General features: G+C 33.5%; 1 long non-coding RNA gene across 1 annotated transcript; it reads left to right on the top strand.

The window, feature by feature from the left end:
- Positions 1-2,411: 2,411 nt before the first annotated feature.
- On the top strand, positions 2,412-21,202 carry LOC123713392. Its single transcript, XR_006754177.1, has 4 exons — positions 2,412-2,579; positions 3,347-3,422; positions 9,049-9,167; positions 21,010-21,202. It is a non-coding gene; the product is annotated as an uncharacterized LOC123713392 (long non-coding RNA).
- The last annotated feature ends 550 nt before the right edge of the window (positions 21,203-21,752 follow it).

Raw genomic sequence — 21,752 nt, 5'->3', positions numbered from 1 at the left:
GAAAGCATGGTAGGGAACATATTTATTGTTTTCACTTTTTAAATGGCTTTACGTAGGAATTATATTGAATCTCAGATTTATGCTGCGGTTCACGATAAGATATGGCTAAGACAATTACTTATAAGCGTGTCTAGTTACTTTACTATGCGCCTATGTTTACTTTACTGGCGTTGCGTATAGATGTGGGGGTCTCTCTTCTACATTTACCACGGAGACTGTTCAGAGGATTGTTCCGATAAATACGTGCAGCTGAGTTTTATCATCAGACGTTGAGGTAGAAAACCAAAATTTCACCTGTATCACCTTGACGTCCGTCATTCCAAAACTGAGCGTTTTTAAGGCAGTTTTTGTCGCGCACTATGTGGAACCAGCTGTCCACCCGTGTATAACCAATTCGATTTGTAAGTATCAATTCCTAAAAGGCCGGCAACGTACTTACCTTGGCAATGTGAGTCTATAGGCTGCGGTATCTGTTATGTAAAAAAAATCTTTACGTAGACTAGCATATTTCATTTTACCATTGTGCGTCCTCATATATCCAACTTTAAATAAGATTTAAATCATTTTAAGAAAAACACTTTTTGAACGGATTAAAGCTATGTATTATTTTTAAAACTTATAGTTATTGACATAATACTAAATTTTAATTTTTTTTCGACGTTTCGCGTACTTTTCAGTGTGCATGGCCACGGTGACCATTTAAATGAACGGTTTAAATCATTTGATATTTTATTCCTTACCATCTTCATACCTACTACGATATGATTGCATGGAGCATTGAAATTATCATAAATACAAATATATATAATTTATATAAATGTTTCTTTACATTGTCCCTAGTCTTGACGCCCAGATAAAATAATCTATAAAACAGCAATTCATATAAATCCTATCACAGAATTATCCCCCGTAAGGTTATCTAACAGGAGACAATTACTAGCTCAAAATTTATGGCGGCTTTCGTAAAACGGACAAATTACATGCAATTGCATTTAGTAAGCGCTAAATCATTTCCCACGCAGCTTGAGGACTTAAACGATTTGTCTTAACGCCAACTAGAACAGTGTCAGATAATTAAAAGCAAACATAATATATTATACGGGGCAGTTTGGAGGCCGGTTGACGAAGCCCTAAGGCAAAATTTTGATGTAGTGTCCATCTCTACACTCTGATTGATGAGGAGCTAAACTAGGTAAGCCCGCGGTTTCGCGTTTATTCGAGCGTGGCATTATATCGTATAGATTTGACAAAAGATATATAGATTAGCTATGGAATATACATAATGTTTTAATTCAAATCAGTACTGTAGCACAAACAATGAAACATACCTTTAAACCAAATCGGCTTACACGACGTAGTCTGACAGATTTTTTTCTAAAAAAAGTTAGTTTATAACCGATATTGATTTGTAAACAATTGCCTAATCTCTATTATTTTTACACTAAAGAAATATAATATAAAAGATTTAATAAATATAATATTTGGGAATCTAAGTAAAAAAAACCTGTCAGGGTTCGCAGCTCTTCCATAAAAAACTTATTAGTAAATTACATTCCATTACAATAATTTGTTAATATTGATACAATATAACGCCTGATACCTGGCTACTATAAAAACATTACTTGTACCAATGCTAATAAATACTGGTACAAGTAATCTACTTCTGGTAATACTTTAATAAACATTTGAAACCCAAACATATATTTTCTTTAATCTAACAAGATTGTTAAAAATAAAGTCTAAATGCTCTTTATTTCAAAACTATACCATTGCTGCCATGAAAACGTATTATAACATATAATAACTTAAGATCTCGTGGTGATGACTCCGGTCCATTCATTAGACATAACCATTTGTAACATCTATTAATTCTTTGTCTTTATGTCAGTTGTTAATTGAGAAGCAAACATCGGTTATGGACGTATTAACAATGACAAACGATCGGTAGATATAAGTTTATATATTTTACTATTAACGGAGCGTTATTATGTATACGACAAAAAACGTCAGCTTATATGAATTCGATTTAAAATGATATGTCCATCTGGATGTTGAATGAATATTGAATATCGTAAGAAAATAATATTTACTATTGTTAAAATGAATTAATAAACGTATATATTTATATAAAACTAAACAATAAAGATTACCAATTGCAGCTGCGGTTTCATGGTCGAAACGACTAGATGTACCTCCATCCATTTCTAAAGCTGGCATTAACCTCATTAATTAATTTATTATTCACATGAAATTCTCAATCACTCCAAGAAAACGTGAATCATATTTTTATTGAATAACTCATTAAAAACTCACATAAAATCGTGTCCCAAGAAATGACAATACAGCATCTTAACTCAGTGCGACCAACTTGATTTAAGATATGCGTTCGTGTCAAAGTAGTAAGTAAATCACCGGAGTCGTAACAAGCCATAATGATTTATTCTGAGCAATTATAAGCAGTGCTCATTCGCCATATAAAATTAATGCGACAGAATGGGATTAAATCGATTCGACACGCATAAAATATTTTTGGCCAATTGCCTTTAAATCATGGTTTCGAGGCGACCCTCCAGAATGAGGTTAGTGAATTTGTATGGAGTCATAAAGCAGTCAATGTTGCCTCACAAGAACTTGCCAGCGATTTACGGAGCATTGTCGTCTTGGTTATCCTAAACTCCTGTGTAAACAAACCGACGTCCGTCAAACACGTTAAGTTAGACAATGTTATCATAACTATTTCACTAAGCAGACGTGAAATGCAGTAAAGAAGGAATATTCAATTGAACGTTACAGGTTGAGTGATAATTATGTTAGTTTATGGCCTTACAGTTAACGAATGGACAGTTTTCTCTATATTGAGGTTTTTATGTGGCAAATAAATATACGAGTGCCTGAAAACGCAGTTTTTCTTACAATGTTTTCACGTACGCGCAAGAATTCGTCACAATCATAGAAAGATCGAGCAGTATTTTTCGAAGGAGAGAACGACGCGCGAACTCTTATAGGGTTCATCCCTATAAGAGTTCGAAGAGAAGGGGAAATAGGAGAACGTACGCCAATCTCCTAGCTCTCATATAGGGTAAAACGTTAGAGAATATGGTGGTGCCAATGCTGGGGAGTCCCTGCAATAGCCTCCGCAATATTGTCGGTAGTACGTTAGTAGTTACAATGGGTTTCACCAGTTTCTCTTAGTGCTCAGAACCTGGACAATGTAGAGACATACCCCTCATTAATATAGGTGATGCGTTTCACGGACGGACATAAAAATGGAATATAATATTGCAATCTTTATAAAATAATATTTTTACAATCCATACAAATAATATGTACTCTATTCGTGTAACAGAATGCAAACGGACAGGAGGATCACTTGACTTTTGGTGCTACCCCTACCTCGCGGTGACGTTGCCAGAACTCAAAAGGTTCGTCAATCATTGCTGTGTATGCGCATCAAGAAAAATTTAAGGAATAGGTACATAGGTCTTGTTTATTTACGCTTAAACTCCTCATCAGATTTTTATTATTTGTGAGACATTGGAACCTGATGAAGCCAGCGAAAAATTGTAGTAAAATTAAAATGAATAAACCAGTTCATCAAACACATTCTGGTTAGTCTTGACAGAGACGGATCTTGACAGCAAACAACTTTCTGCTTTTATCTTACTCATGTAGACGATATATATAAAGCTACATAACCATATATACTTTATAATAAAATTCATTTTATTTGAAATCGTCACCAGCATCGTAAACCAAATTTGTTCTTCTGATAAATATAACTAAACATTTTGGGTACCTATATTTTGTGATTCGTAATTTTTAAGTACTACCAACTAACTAGGTACTTTTTCTAAACAAATAACTTCATTAAAATGTTTTTTCATTGACAACTTATCCCCGTCCTGTTTTGAGTCAAAGATTAAATGGTCATATTCACTATGTACCAAGTAATAATTGTAATATGTTACCCACAACACAGGAGTTCCTGTGGGGACTAGTGTTAGATCAATTTTGTCACAACCATACTTCTGTCATGAATAAACTGTTATGAATATACATATATAAACTTTCACATAGATTATATAAAAGTCTTCGGTAGATATTTATTTATATTTACTGCATATAGTCATAAATGTGAAATTTCGACTATAATTAATCATCTAAACTCAATTAATAATACTTAATTCCCTTATAAACTTCCAATTTCATGAACAAACTGCACCAGCCTCCTGTGTACACATGCCCAAACAAAAAAAATCATTAACAACGAAAAATAATTAAATTTTATAACATCCCCGCCTATTTTTGGCTACCAAAGCACTCCCGTTTTGAATTCTATTAAAACTTAATTAAGTTTTTTACCTCGAACAATTTGTTTTGCTACTCCTAAACGTCACTTGCTTTATGATAAATGTTGGTCTGTCGAAGTTAGATTGCATTTTTAACAAAGGACCGACAAAGCTGTCGTCATGGCAACGATTTGGCGATTTGAAGTATTAATGGCACCATTCAAGATTATGAGCTCCGAAATTAATATCGATTTATAATGGATTTCGTTTTGTTTAGTTTTAAAACTCGTTTAAGTTTACTGTCTGGTTTGTGAGATAATTTGAAATTTTAAGCGCAGAATGCGTAACGGAATTTTTATGTCATAGAACATATGTTTTTATTATTTGTTACCTTTACCTTTAATAAGTCACAAGTCAGTCGATTGGCAACTAATTTTAAAAATCGAATTGCTTCAAAAATGTTGACGCACACAGGATTCCACATACATTTAAAACTCCTAGTACCCACCATATACAACGTTATTTTGTTTACGTCCTCGTTAATACTTAGTACTAGGTGCTACATTGGTTTGTACAAAAACAATTGAAAACTGTGTCCAGTAAGGAATTTAAGACACGCGGGAGGAGCCTTAGGCGATCCTCAGCACAATATTTCACAGTGGGCCGATGGTTTGGGAACACCCGCTGCGCTTCTGAATTAAGAAAAAGCCTTCGAGCTCTTGTTTCTTGATACCTCAAGGGAGTTAGGATGTGCACAGATTGGTGATCTCGTTTTTGGTGCATTTTAAAAATTGATTAATTGTTCAAAATAGGTTATGTATGTTTATATTAATCTAAATATTTCTATCGTCTATTTTTCAAATATACTATAGTCCCTTATATAAGGCAGAATGGACAGTGTCCACCACGATGCTTGGTATACTTGATTCTTACATATTTATCTTAGGAGATGGTTTTATTGATAGGTGTCAGCATTAATGACGTAGAATTGTAGGAAGTGTTTGTCAAAGCGAATGAACTTACTTGATAGGTTTTGTAAGTAAAGCCTCCAAAGCTCGACTAGGAAAAATCGTATATTTGTATTGTTTATTTGTTCATCTATTCATGGCCTATAAGTCAGTTACATGGGGCAGAGTACAGTGTCCACCACGATTGGTCTTCTAGATTCTTACATATCTATCTTAGAAGAAGGTTCTGTTATTCTGTGTCAGCGAAACTTGTTTTCCGTGAAAATTAATCATGTAGAATTGTAATTTATATTTTTTAACTTTTAATATAAATGAACTGTTGTGTCAAAAACCAATACAACCTTACCCTTATAAGCCTTAATAGATGTCTCGGTCCAATTTACCATTTGACATGTTTTTAATTTAGCGTCGCCTGCGGCTGCCGACCGCGTCGGCAGAGCATCTAAATAACAGACATATTTTTCCAGAAATCATCCAACGCCGCTCATTACGACCTCATTTGAATATTCCCAATGTTCTTGATATAATTTAGTCCTGGTATAGTTGGAGATTGTGGCTGTGTTTGTTTCATAGGGTACAGTTGCCTATTTGTCATATACACTCCGCTAGAAACGAAATGGAATTAACTTTCACTAGAAGTGAAAGTTAATTCTGTTAAATTTTTATTAAATTATTAAAAATTAAAGTTAATAACTGAGGAATTTTATGGATGAAACTGTCAAACACTGAGTTCAAGTTTGTGTTAAAATAAAAGTTAATACAAATAAAGTTAACTTAAACTAACTCTTTTAATGCACTGTTCACGTGCATAAATAGAATCTGACGGAAGGTTTTTGGTCAAAGTAACGACAGTTAAAGCATAAAGCAATAATGACGTCAAAATGACTAATTTGTGTCTGTGTAAAACTTGTTCGTTTTTATTAATTAAAGCTGTCACATGGACGCTTGTCCCTAACCAGTTTGCGCTCGACAAATAGAACAAAACGTACACTTACTAATACCGAGATTAATCATCAAATTCTGGGCCATTTTAATATGTCAAAAACAAATAAAATCATGTTTTACGTTAAGTATAAATTTAAATACCATTCTTCGAATGTTCTTATTAATTATAATGACTCCATAGTATGTTTTGACATTTATTTACGCGATAATCTTATCGTTATTAAACTTCGAATATAACGTTGATCGGACTAAAATTAAAATAACTCAATTAAACTTTGATAAAGGCGATCTGTATCGAACTCCGAGTCTAAAAGTTCGTTATGAAGACAGTACAGTTAAAAAAAAATCAAAATGATTTGCTATAATAATCATGTTAAGATGCCAAAACTACATAAAAAGTAGTGGCGCTAATACCTTTTTAAATGAGATTTTTTTTATAGTATTCAAGAGCATGATTTACATGTATAAAATTCGCTGTCTATTAAAAACTACGCCCCAAGTCCAGTCGAAGTCGGGCAATCGCTTGTTTATATCAAACATATTCAAAGACACGCAGATTTCTCATAAAATCTCGCATTTACCTTATTACACTACACATTTAACGTCAAAAGGTGATCTTAAATAATCTTTAAGTGTATCGGGTTTCCGGTGTTTTTCAAAACGTGTGTTTAGAGGAATATTACGTACTTGAAATGAATAAAACTGTCATTGAAAATTGTTATTAAGTAGCCGTATCAAATTTTGAATCTTGTAATTATTATGCAAAATAAAAGATATTTTTGAAATCAAACTCGAAATGATATTATTAATTTTCATATTTTATTGAATGCTTTTTAAGCTTTTTTATTTTTTTTGTGAAGATTATTTACTTCTTAAAGCTCTTGATAGCAGTAGATTTAATTACAGTCAAAACCGTTTACGACGACATCGTTTAGAACAACATACCCATTACACTGACGAAAATCAAAGGTCCGGCTGTCATCGGCTATTACGACTATCGGTTTTTACCACCAAATTAGAGTAGCCCCTACGATGTCTTTATAACAGATTTTGACTGTATTACAAAAAAATCCTTAAGTGTGGTTAGCAAAACGGGTACAGAAATAGCACAAAAGTACTGAAATACGCTGTAAAACATACCTTTTTTTTAACATCAGAGGTCGAGTTAATACTGGTGGAATTTCGTAATCTTCGTCATTCCGCACCTGAGCGTTTTTTACGGCAATTTTGCCGCGCACCGCCACTATGTGGAACCAGCTACCCACCGAAATATTTCTGAAACAATTCAAGTTAGGGTCTTTCAAGAAACGAGCGTACCGATTCTTAAAAGGCCGACAACGCACCCGCGAGCTCTTTGGCATAGAGAATGCCCATGGGTATCACTTAACATCAGATGAGCCTGCTGGTCGTTAGTAAGTTCTATTAAAAAAATATATTTAATTTCAAGACAATTCATATATAAATCATTATATGCCACGACATTTTTTGTTCAACCTAGTCTTTCTTAATAAACTAATTTTAATAACTATAACTACGAAGCCGATTTTCAAGATGTTCTAGATATATTCAATACATGACAAGTTCATAACAGAGCTTTACAAAAACACAATACCAAATGCGCATGACCTGTGAAAGATTTTGGCTGAGATCGGTCAGAGTTGAGCGTGACCCCGAATGACCCCGGACCGGTCTGAGAGGGTTATCGGGTGTCACAAGCCTAATCAACGTGATAAAGGAAGTGGGAATGGTGTGAAGTTTGAAATTCGAACTATCGTTTGTTTATCGAATTTATATTGAAAAAGGAATGTTTATGGCGCCATTATACTTGTTGGTCAAGTTAAGTAAATTGTTCGTTGTTATTTAAGCCTTGTTCAATAAGTCAAACATAGCTCCAAATGTAAAATAATTTTAAAATTTATGGAAAAGTCATTTGTCTATGTTCCTCTAAGTTGTCTCTTACCAAGGATCGTCTGGACACTTATTACCAAGCGATAATAATCTGTTCTATTATTGAAACAATGTTTGTGTTTTGTATGATAAGATTTTTTTTTTCAAACAACTTACATCTATTTCCTATTTATCTATTTTTAATTATTCATATTATATGGGTCACTATCACTACATACACTAGTATCTTTTTCGTAATTTAATCATATATAGGTCCTACTTCATAAAATAAATTAACAATTCAAAAATGCCAAAGACTATGTCAGGATTTTGTATACAAGTCTTAAAATCATCAAAGATTATTATCTGTAGACAAAGGAGAATTAGTTTGACTATGGTTACGAGTCTATGGATATTATTAAGTATAACCTCCCAGACGAAAAACAAATAGTATTTAAAATCGTTTTCAGTTATAATAGCAGTCAGCAATTAAATTGTAAACGAAACTCAATACAAAAACAATAATTTATCCTCGAATAACAAAGCGAGAGTCATAAACACGAGTTTCATCATCTCATTAACCGAACAAATTTACAACCGTAAGTATTTTTAATACGAAACAATACAATAATACGACTACTTACAACACGCTCGTAAATAATCAGGATTTAAATCATTTGCCGAGCAAACACGATAAATTCTGTATTGAAATATATTCAGAAACCTTTGTCAGAAAAGAAAAATGTCAAATCGCATTTCGCTCATCAGAATTTTTTATGTATTTATCACCACCCTTTTAAGTTGAAATCACACCAATACATTTGGTGTCTCCACCTAAAACAAACAATTTGTAATCCTGAATTATGTGCTGCTGAATGCATACATTTAAAAGATATGAATCTATAAAGTGATGTGCTTATGTTTTATCGATGAAATCTATTCTTTTGTTCTTTAACAAGGTATTACTGAGGGCCGGAAAGAGATGGAGCGTGAAATAGGAGACTCAAGACCGAAGGCGATGGAGACTCACTATGGACAACCTCTGCCCCATCTAAGGTCTATAGGACATTAAGTTAAGGTATTACTTTAATATTATTTAATAAGGTTTTTAAGATTTTGCTACATAAATTGTCACTTACTTCTCTAGTGAAATTGATGTGAATATGCCTGATGATTTCGTTTCTTAGGACAGCGGTTAAATAGGCATCTCCTAGACAAGCTTTTACTTCAGGATGTGTCTCATTTAACAAGTGGTAGGATTGCTGCAAAACGTATGTTCTGTAAAATATTAATGTATTTTAGTGCTTTGCAGTGTTATTTAGATATGTGTCAACAATTGCATTACATAACCGACACCAATTTAAAAAAAAAACTATTATAATATATATTAATAATTAAGTCATTAAAAAGCTATATATAAGATTGTATCGATAGTTCCACCTCTAGTATTAAGTCATCGACTTAAACAAATAAAAATATCGATGTATCGTTTCGTCCGACCTTTCCAGAATACCGTGACTATTTGTCACCTGTACTCGACTCCTGTACGGTCCCGCTGATTCCCATCACTGTTCCCCTGAACAACGGCTCAAAACCGCTATTATTTATTTAATATTATACTTTATTTTTATATTAATAGGGTTGTTATTGTATTTTGATGTTAGCGTACTTACGATTAACGAAATGTGCGAACAAATTTATTCTTTCGCAATGTACCATGTTGTTCTAACCGCTTTGCAATCAATTTGACAGGCATTGCTTGAATTCTTAAACAACCAGCATATATGATTCAATTTATAACGTTTTTTTAATAATGAATTCATATAAAAGGTCTTGCTTGTAATGACGAATATTCAAGGGTTTGTTTTGCAATGGAAACGTCCTAAAGTTTCTGTATCAGGGACAGTTGTTTGGATTATAAATGAAGAAAAATATTAAGAGAGTGAAGACTTGCCTGTGTCTTAAAAGTGTGCGTGTACTAGTGTACACACGTAAGAAGTGAAACTTCTTTATGACCTTATTTTTCGAAAAATGATAATATGCAACTTTACTGAAATTGGTTAAATAAAGTTAAATAACATAAAGTTTAACAAAAGGCTTTTATTATCATAGACATGAATACAAATAATACAATTATTTCATTTTACCTTATTACTGCTAAGATTATTACAGAATTTCATTAATTGTAATAGAATTATTACTATGATTGTTATCGTTAATATATATTTTTGTTATTTACGGCTTCGAATCTCTTCGAATCAACCGTGGTAGGGACAAGAAAAAGATGGCGCGTAACGGAACAATGTGACGCTTAACCGCAAAAAGGTGACGGTAATTTTTTTCCAACGCCGACAAACAAGTTTCACTTCAAAAACCCATAAGTGGAAATGTACAGTCTTAGTTCTTAACTTTAAATTTAGAATGTGCTTGTCACTTTATAGAAGACAAGTCTCGTGTTGGCCATGAATATACGAACAAATATTAATTCAGAAAAAAAATATCTTGCCGGGATTTGAACGCTGGACGTCAAAGTCGATAGCTACAACATAAACACTATAGATAAAAGAAAATTCTGTGTATGTTCTGTAATAGTTAATGAATTGGTTTCTTAAAATTCTTTCGTAGTATCAACTAAATTATTACCTATATCTATTGCCTAATTTCTAATCAAAAGAACGTATTTGTTTAAAATCGATAAATATTGTATTAATCGAATGGAGTCATCGAAATAGGTTTAGCAATTTAAAATGTAAATAACGTTTTATAGAGTCATTTTAGAAGGAATTAAGTAATCACATCATTATGTTATAGTTAATTTCTCGTGATCGATAAAGGGATAATTATATCATCAAGTTTCTATTCATTTTTAGTTTAGACTTGTATTTTTGCGGTTTGTCTGTATTGTTTGTTCTTTGCGTGTAAGTATATAATCTCTGTTCTAATATAATGGATGTGTATCTGTGTAAAATTTGTAACGTATTTTCGTTGTCCTGGAACTTTTAAATATTATAATTAATCTGTTATATTAATCGTATATGTTGTAAAAATACAAATTGGCTTTGGCTTGCAATAGCCAATTTGAGAATACATTTTTGATAATAATTAAAAATAAAATAAAAATGTCGATGCATGGATTTCAGAATTTTCTAAATAAAATAAACTTACTATAACAAGCAGTGTTGGCCTCGTGGCTTCAGCGTGCGACTCTGTTGTTTAATCCATTTCAACTAAAATGATTCACATTATTCAGGCCAACGTAATATGAATACTGGCTTTATACCAGGAAAACTGCGATCTTAGGGAAATGTTTTTAACTGGTGTTTAAAGGGTTTAAAAATAGGGTTCTCATTCCAGGTTTAAACTCACGACATTTCGTTCGGTTTTGATTTAAGCAAAGTAGGCTAGAGGACTCCGTTTAATCCTTTACCTTTTATTTTTCATAAAGACTACTAAAACATTGATTTTAATGCCTCTTTATATTTTGTTACGGTAAATAAAGCTTCATATAGTCATCAAGCAATGGTGACACACGTTCGTGACAACACATAACTTATTTTTGTTATTATCAACCGCTTTGAGATAAAGCCATTCTTTAAAGACAACTGTACGTAAAGACAATTTAATATTTATCCCTATTCATGCTATCCACCTTGTAGTTCCGAAGGCTCAACTTTGAGCTGCACCAAAAAATCAAGGACTAGAATACTGATCTTCTGGCCTATAAAGAATAATAGTCAAGGTCATCATTCAGCTTCATCCTTAAGTGTTGTTACTAAATTTTAGCTGTTAATAACTTGAATTGCCGGGTAGTTTGCGCTAGACGAAACAGTTCTTCAGCGGATGACCGCCAAGGACCGTCAGTGTTTAGTCAGACATAAGTTGCACCTTTTATATATTGTACTTATTGTATTGACCAGTACAAAGCTGTAAAATTTGTAAATAATAACAGAAACAAGAATTATGATGACATGGTAATATGTAGATTTTATAAAGAATACTTCATTCAGAGATCGTATCATGGAGATTAACAGTGACACGACGAAAACAGTAATAACAATTATTACGAGTATCTTGGTATTAATGTGTCCATGCCAGTTTTCGATTTTTATTATTTAATAATATCTGTAAAGAATATTGATGCGAAATTTCTTCTTCATAAAATCCATTATCCGTTATCGTAAATAACGTAACTAACGTAGATGCAAATGCGGATTTCTATTTTATGAAAAAAATATTATGGACAATTGTCTAGAAACTACCATTGCCATGGTCAAAAAACTTACCAAGCTGTTCGAATAGATTTAGATTAATTTAGAAAGTATAAAATATTATTTTATGTTATCGCTCATAAATAGTTAAGGAAGGTCTTCTCCTAGGATCTCCAGTTATCTCTGTCACGAGCAACCTGCGTCTGTCTCGATCCAGCCAATTTGGTAATGTCATCCGCGGTCTTCCTCTTTCAAAAGGTATCTACCAAAAGGCTGTCCCTTGTTTTCTATTTATCAATTTTTAACTTTATTAGTAACCAACATTAATTAACCTATTTATATAGGTTAAGAATTTTGAAGGTTAAGTCACCCGAGATGTCATTTAAATTTCATGCTGCTCTCACGCGGCTAAAAACGCTGTAACAGTTGACAGTAATCATTTTACAACAATAATAAAACGGGGCTTACGGTCAACGCGTTTCGATATCTGACACGATCCGTCCGTTTCATTTGTCAGGTGACTCAGCGTTGTCGTTGACATGACGTTCTTAAAATGCAAATTTTCGAAAAATCGAACAATACACATTGATCGGTCCGTCTTGATTCGACCATATCGACTCATGTCTCGCCAAGCAATTGAATTCAGTCGATCACTAATCGATGTCTTGCCCGTGATATGCGCGGTTGGGGTCCGCGGCAGCAGGGTGCCGACTTACCACACAATCCATCGTTAACTTCTTTCTTCGTTTCATTAACGTCATCGCTTTTAATATGGACCCTATTTATAGATAATACAGTATGTATTGCTTCAATTCTCATTAAAACTCGTGCCTTATTGTATTAAATTTTCTACCGCACTTTCGTCAGCAGTTTTGAGTGTGTTACCATCAATACATGTCATATGCCTCTTTACTAGAATATGAATTAGCTTGTGTACAGTATTGACTTGTTACCTTTTGATATTTGGTAAAGAATTTAACCTCATTACCTATCTTAATATAGGATTTGCCCTTTCGCGCCAGCTAATCACAAATAAGCATGTGAAGTCTTTTAAATTATGTTGCATTGAGTTCGTCTTGTGTTCTTAAATGCATTAAGTTAAGGTCATTTATTCATAATTAGCCCCCCTTGAAGATTATTACTTCTGTATGAGTTAATGAATGCTGTGGCTCGATTTGATTCGGTGTAATCCCGATAAATGTCTATCAAATTTTTACTTAACATTGAATTATCGAATGTTACTTGAAGGTGAACAAATCAATATATCTTATGTTCAGTTTTTTGTTACACTAATGCATTACGGACAAAGGCTCAATAAGATGAATTATAATCTTGATATGTTTGATGTAATATTGCAAATGGTAAATCCATTTTGGTATGATAACTACAAATCATTTTAAGACAGAATTCTACTTATATTTTCAGATACATACATTTTCTTAATCCTAATAATCGCCGATAAACCTATTATTATTTTATGGAAATTTAAAATAATAATTTTTTTTTGGTATGTATGTAAGTTAAATCCTAAGACTGGAGGAAATTTTCTGGTACTACAACCAAAACGCGTTATTGTACTGTTTTGATCAAAGCACACTTATTTCTCTTTCCATCTAATTGTATTGACGCTGTAATGAAAAGAGACAGATCAATGCTTTTATTAAATATACTGCAAATGATTTTTACAGTTAAATTTCGTACTAGCAGGATAGTTTGATAGCGGCCTTCAAGGGGTCTCCCGTCGCTGCTCTCCGGGGGCCAGCCAGCCAAACTAAATCAAATAATGACTAATCGATTCCTCCTTCGCACAGTAGGTTAACGTCAAACGTTCCTTTTCCTTGCATAAAATCGAATTAGTTATAGACAAAATGATTGATAATTTTTATTAAGGTTTTAGCGTTTGATTGATGTTTATTAGTTCGGTAGTCAGTTTTTGGAATCATTAGATGAGTCTTATGAAGAATAATGGTACTTAATTCATTTGACTGTGTAATTTATGAATTGTATTGGCACCAAGACTTTATTCAAAGTCAATTTATAATTAAACTTGATTCGTTATTAGTTCCGGTGCTGTTTTTTCTTCGTAACTAGATTTTAAGCGCGATGTAGCTTGTAAAAAATCCGGTAATAAGTATTGATTTAAGCTTAAGTTTAGTATTTTATAATTGAACTCCGAGCATTGAATTCTTCTAGAAATAAATTAAATTATAAGGTGCTGTAATTTGTATATAATTTAAGCATATTAACTGAAGATATCCCCTCTATATAGGTACTCATGTGAGTAATTAGGTTTATTAAGTACATGTAAATGCTATTGTAGGTATTGCAAGAATTCTTTGGAGTCATTTATATTTAATTTGTTTATTTATATTGTTATCATTAACATTTTAAGCTGTGAGGACTGTATATATATATATATATATATAATAAAACGGATTTTATATTTTTGTTCTAATATTTTATAGTTTCTATGGTCTATATAGCAATTAAACTAAACTCATTATGACTTGGCTTCCTTGTAAAATAAAAAGAAACTCTAACATTATTAATGGTTTTATGTAAATTCTTTTATTACATTAACCGTATTCCCTACTGTGTGGAGAATGCGAAACGTACTACATATTACAATGCCATTCCACAATCGCTATAGGAGAGATTATACCTATACCTATAATCGTATAAATTAATACGTGTGAAGTCAATTCTAGCAATTTTTTAAAATATTTTTTTATGAATTCTTTATAACCACCAACCATATAGGTTATATGGCCAAGCAATAAATACAAGAAGATATTCTAAGTTTTCTTTAAATCAAATAGCTTCCTGATGTTTTGTGGAGCAGGTTGCACTGATCTTACTCGTCTCAAGAGCATAAGAGACATGCTTAAGTAAATTGAGGTTAGTACTTCGAGGATCTACACGACGGATGCCAACTTCTTGCAGAACGGAACCGGTGAGCATTCAAAGTTAAAGTCAAAGTCAAAAATAATTTATTCATATAGGTAACGCAATGTACACTTATGAACGTATCACGAAATCAAGGGCGGAGAACGGGAGAGAAGAACTGGCAATAAACTCTCTGTCACACTTTTTTTTGTTGTCATTGTCGTCTATAAAATGAAGTTCCTTCCTGGCATATACAAAGTCTCACAGGAGACGCCCTTCTAGTCGCGGGAAAACGCCAATTCAGGCCAAGCTATACCCGCCAAAACAGCCTGACCTCAATAATCAAAATCAAAAGTTTTTATTTCAAATAGGCCTTTGCAGGCTCTTATGAAACGTCTAGTTGCACGGTTCCAAAAAGTGGGTCTCATGGAGAAGAACCGGCAAGAAACTCCATGGACACTCTTTTCAACAATGGTTTAGCTTACAAAGACTCGGTTACAATAGTAATAATCGGCTGAGAAGTTTATATAATGCAAGGTATACAGAGATTCTATACAATGCAAAAGAAAATTGAGTTTTTACTATTAGTGTAAAATGAGATACACACACTTGCACAGCGCAAGTTGCCAGGGAAGCCGCACATGCAGAGATGAATTAGCGCCATACATTTTTATCGTCAACATAGTCTTGGATTTTATCATACGCTTTTTTAATTAGGATTCCTTTGATGACGTTTTTGAACTTTTTAGTCGTAAGATCAGTTACACACTTCGGTAGCCTGTTGTAGAGTCTGACACAATTCCCAAGAAACGATTTATTCGATTTTGATAATCTCTATTTTGGGACTACTATTTTATGCTTATTCCTGGTTTTTATAGAATGAATAACACTTTTGACAGTGAATTGATGCAAATTTTTACGAACAAACATGATATTCTCTAGAATGTAAAGGGAAGGCAACAGCGGAGCTGTAAAGGCCGTTAAGGCCAACAGCGAGATTCCTTGTAAAAAAAGGCATATACAAAGATATGCACTTGATTATATTATAACACTAACAAAACATTTTTTTAAATATATATCAATTTTTTATCTATAATACTTTACTTCAGAGTTCAAGGAATTAATAAAGATGAAATACTTGAATTGGTTTAACCATCGTCGAGATTTGCAGTCAGTAACTTATTTTGCGTTTCACTATTATTTATGTAGATAATGAAAGATATCCATAAAAAAATTAACACGAGTGATGCGTTTGTAGAATCGCAAATCAAAGACGTAGGCGGAACAAACATCGAATAACGTCTGATAGCCAACGGAACGGTCAGAATATATTTCGATATTAAATTATAATCCTAACCTATACTGTAATAATTAACAATAAATAATTAGAACACTTAAATAAATTTAGAAAGTTCAGTCAGTGTACCTTTAATTGGCATTTGCTCTCTGTATAGCGATACTTATTCGTTGAGCGTGGAAAGGAACGGCTCTGGTCACCAGTACTGTCCAGGGGGCCCTTCAAGTATTACGTAAGAACTCTTTGATTTTCTTATTTGGTGATTACGTTAATAGTAATTATTTACTTTTTTACACATATTATCTATGCTTGAGGATTCCTTAATTGATTATTGAGAGCTTTGCTTACTTTTGCTGACAAGAGCCACTAGGGGGGGGGGGGGTTATAAACTGCAATAAAAACTTAACTTACGTAAAACTTGAACGGCCCCCAGGGACCAAATAATAAGGACTCAATTATATAAACTTAATTTCATTTTCGGTTTTCGTACGGGTTAGGTTTTGTTGTACTTTATATAGACCCTCTTCATAGACTATTGAATACTTGTAACTATTTTGAAGCAGAATATGCGAACTTTATATATAACATACCTTTTATTTTACCTACCTTACACATGTGGATGTCCTATTAGTTGAATAAAATTATACTTCTGCCGCTAAGATCAATGCGACAGCATTCCACATCACATAGTAGATGTCATCAACTAGATAATACGTGGATCAGACAATAGGCGTATGGAAATTGGTTCGATTCCTTGGAGAACAAGACTTAAACTCAGAAAACTGATACTTGCTAATGATAAAAAAAACGCGTCTGCCTCAACATGTGTGAGTCACACTGTACTATTACTATTGAATGATCTAGTAAATTACGTCATGCTTTGATAAAACCAAGTGGGAACATGGAATAATTTGAAAGCCCAAGTCTAGATTAATCTCAGATTGATAATCATTTAAAAGATGTACCTAGTGTAGTGTGGAGTCAGTTACCGCACTTTTACGCCCATTTTGTTCGTCATTGATCCATGGCTAATTCAGCCAGCCTAGCTTCTTCCAGAAGGAGGAAGCAAGATAATTATTAGGAAGAAAATATTTTGTTATGGTTATTCCAAGATAAAGCTTCGCTATCGTCCTGTTATCTATACAAAGTAAAGCAAAGGATCATTTCGTACTTTGGTCACACAATGCTAGAAGCTACCAGAACTTAGAGGAGCTCATCGTTATTGCCAACGAGATGGAATAATCATATCATAGACTCATTGTCTTCAAAACTATACACAGTTGTAAAAGATCTCACTCAACAGCTGATCATGATACTCATACATGACTTACAAAGAGACCTACAAAGTATGTCATGTTTTCTTCAGGTAAAGATGAATCAGGCAGGCCTCAATATTATTTTGTAGTATTTAAGACAAATGAGTGAGCAGTGTTGGTTTACCTACCTTTACCTAGCTTTCGCGTATGACTCTCATCCATGTCGTTTGTTGGATACCAGGCTGTGCACTAATGGACCGTGCTGCGCATCTGAAGAAACCGTCTTAAACTCAAAAGTGGATGGAGTGTATCAAAGTGACCGGCCTATTACAAAAGGCTAATGATCAAGAAATATATATATTAGGTCCTTACATATGAAATTGGCGTATTTCGTACTGGCCACTTCGATCACGATGTTCTCCTCTTTGTTAAGGAATTCCAAATTCAAAATTGTACAGCTATTTACTCATGTATTTGTGCTTCGATGACCGTCATTCATTTTTTTTCTGTTTGCGTCACTCATTTTACAAAATGGAAAACTTAAAGTATCGCATTATTTACGAGTATGAGTTCCGCCGTGGCACTAGTGCTGCGGAAACGACTCGAAGGATGAATGATGTGTATGGCGGTCATGTTGCAAAAGAAAACACAGTTCGTTTTTGGTTCGAACGTTTTCGTTCTGGAAATTATCGACCTGCTGAACAAGCCTCGTGGACGGCCTGAGACCCAAGTTGATAATGAAGTATTGAAGGCTATTGTGGAAGCGGATCCATCACAAACCACGTCCGAATTAGCTGCAGGCTGCGGTGTTAGTGATAAAACTGTTTTAATTCACTTGAAGCAAATTGGGAAGATTAAAAAGCTTGAATGGTGGGTACCTCACGAATTGAGTGAAGCAAACCGGCAAACGCGCGTCGACTGCTTCGTTACATTACTGAACCGGCACAATAATGAAGGCATTTTAAACCGAATCATTACCTGTGATGAAAAATGGATTCTTTACGATAATTGGAAGTGCTCAGCGCAATGGTTGGATCCTGGCCAGCCAGCCAAATCCTGCCCCAAGCGAAGATTAACCCTAAAAAAGTGACTTGTAAGCGTTTGGTGGACTAGTGCCGTATTGTTCATTGCAGTTTTCTCAAATCTGGCCAGACTATTACGGCTGATGTCTATTGTCAGCAATTGCAAACCATGATGGAAAAGCTAGCGGCTAAACAACCTAGGCTGGTCAATCGCTCCACGCCACTGCTACTTCACGACAACGCTAGACCACACACTGCACAACAGACGGCTACCAAATTAGAAGAGCTTCAATTGGAATGTCTAAGACATCCTCCGTACTCCCCGGACCTTGCTTCAACAGATTACTATTTTTTTCGAAATTTGGACAACTTCTTGCAAGGGAAATCATTTAACTCTGATGGGGCAGTCCGAATCGCCTTCACAGATTTTATTGATTCCCGTCCGACTGTTTTTTTTTAGTAAAGGGATCAATGAGATGCCATGGCTACCTATGAGATGGCAAAAATGCATAGAAAACAATGGTTCATACTTTGATTAATTAAATATATTATATTTAAAATTATTCGACTTTTTGTTCCTCCCATACAAAACGCCAATTTCATATGTAAGGACCTAATATAAGACCCAAACCTAATGATCACGAATCTGATAGAAAAGTTTGAAGCGCACATGTGTTTTTATATACATTAAATTTGTCTAAATATTTGTAACCTATTTATTTTTTTGCGCATCAGTATTCTTACTACTCTTTAAACAATACGCAAACGATTACATTATACTCAAAAGCCAAAAATGGAATATACATTGAAATGACAGTTACAAAAATCACTTCCAGTTGACACTCGATTCTAGATTGATGAATCGAAATATATTTAATATATTTTTATTAATACCATGAAAGGTATGTCGACGTATCGATGTTTTATATCGATATAAAATGAGCTCCCGTTAAAATATTTATGTGGCGGCTTTAATGGCGTATCAAGTTTAACAGTTAAGGAATTATTACTAATGCTTTGCTGTTTTATATCGATTATCGATATACAGAGTCTATAAATATATATTTATTAATTCATGAATCTTTTGACTTGATGTTCTCAAAATCACAACTATAATTTTAGTCGATCATATTCTATCAATTGTGTTGTAAATAAAACACGATTAAGTTTAGCAATACAACGAGAAAATGCTGTGAACATTCAACATATATGTAAGTTTATTCCTAATTATATTATATATACCTCATATAAAAAATAAATATATATATATACTCAACTCATAATTGAATTGATAATTCTTATACAACATAACAAAACTTATTCTAATCCATCTTTAACGTAAAATTGTGGACCCTGTCTACTCAAGCGATGATTTAAAAGTCACAACGTAGAAACCATTAAAAGGCCATCAACCATTCCAATGGCTATGTCGCAACTAATTTATTATACAGAATTTTTATTGAACCCATATCAACGTTGTAAATTCATCGACACGTATCGCACATCACTATTTCGTAAACGTGTGTGGTAAAAAACAAACAGTGAAGTTTTATTTGCCCAAATACGGTTGTAAAACACAAAAAACCGTTTTCCACAAAACTTTAATGGCAACAATGAAATAATTAAATGTGACAATCGTAAATGGTAATAATAAAACATAATGACTGTATCGAGTGACGAATGCTAAAAAGTATTAGAACTGCTTCTAATAAATATCGTTTAGTCCTGTCTTACCTCGAGAGCAAGCGGAGCGGCTGAAGAGTATCGCAATACACCAAGGAACTTCTGCCAGCATTAAAGATGCACTGCCACATGGACCAAACTTTTTAAATTTTCTATTTATCAATGTTGAATTAACATTTTTTCAATGTAGGCTAAGAATATTCCAATACAGAAAATTTAAAAACACTTATACACTAGCAGACTATCAAAAAAAGGCCCTTACAGGTCTTACCATCACCCGGGCGCATACGCATGAGTGGTGGAAGTTGTGCGGCGTCACTAACACGACCTTTAGAAATTAAGGAAGCGACTGAAGAAGAATGATATGGGATACATATATGTCATAGGATGGAATTCTAGTGAGGCGTGTGTCAATCAGAACATATAGAACAAAGTCCAGTGTTGACCAGTAGTTGTCCAGAACGTCTGTTCACGATAAACTCATAACTCTAAACGACACCATTTTCATCAGAGTTAGTAATGAGATACGTTAAGGAATATAATTTGCTAAGACTTGTTTTTTTTACAGACTAGGGCATAAAAGGCCAGGACGCTCACCTCCAGTGATACACGTGGACACTGTCAATGCCAGAGGGCTCGCGAGTGCGTTGTCGACCTTTAAATGTGTTTTACATTTTCTATTTCTATTGTACAAAGTAATGTACCTACTACAAAATTGTGTATCACTTAAAAGTAATGTTTATTATTTAAGAAAAACTTAAACCTATCGTTTTAATAATAGTTTACTTGAAATTTATAAGAGCATTTTCTGTTAAAGCATTATAGAAGATTTATATATCTATTAAAACCATACTGTCTCCGTAGTTGATCACGTACTTAGATTCAAAGTGTTCTGAGGATATTATCCGATTACCTATTATACACTATATATACGATACTTTTTATATTTACATTTACATACACTGAAGGTTACTTCGATTTGTATTTAGATTTTTCATGAAGTTTGAACCATGATGAACCGTGAACCATTCTGGATGAACACGGTGCCATATATATTTGAAAAATACAAACTTAATATACAAATTATTGGACCAATAATACAACTAAGAAACATTATTTATTACTTATACACCATTTTGGAATTATAAATGTATTTTAATATTTAAATCCTAATATTTTAAATTACGACACAGCAGTGTTGGACTCGTCTTTAACCGACCAAGGGAGTCTATATATCTGAGTTGTAACCCAAGTTCTGCCCCTATAGGTACTTGCTCGCTGATTTTTCTTGACCCGGAAATAACCATAGAC

The sequence above is a fragment of the Pieris brassicae genome, chromosome 8, assembly GCF_905147105.1.
Source record: "Pieris brassicae chromosome 8, ilPieBrab1.1, whole genome shotgun sequence".
NCBI lineage: Eukaryota > Metazoa > Arthropoda > Insecta > Lepidoptera > Pieridae > Pieris > Pieris brassicae.
Note: the sequence above shows the minus strand (reverse complement) of the source record. Positions and strands in the feature narration are given on the sequence as shown.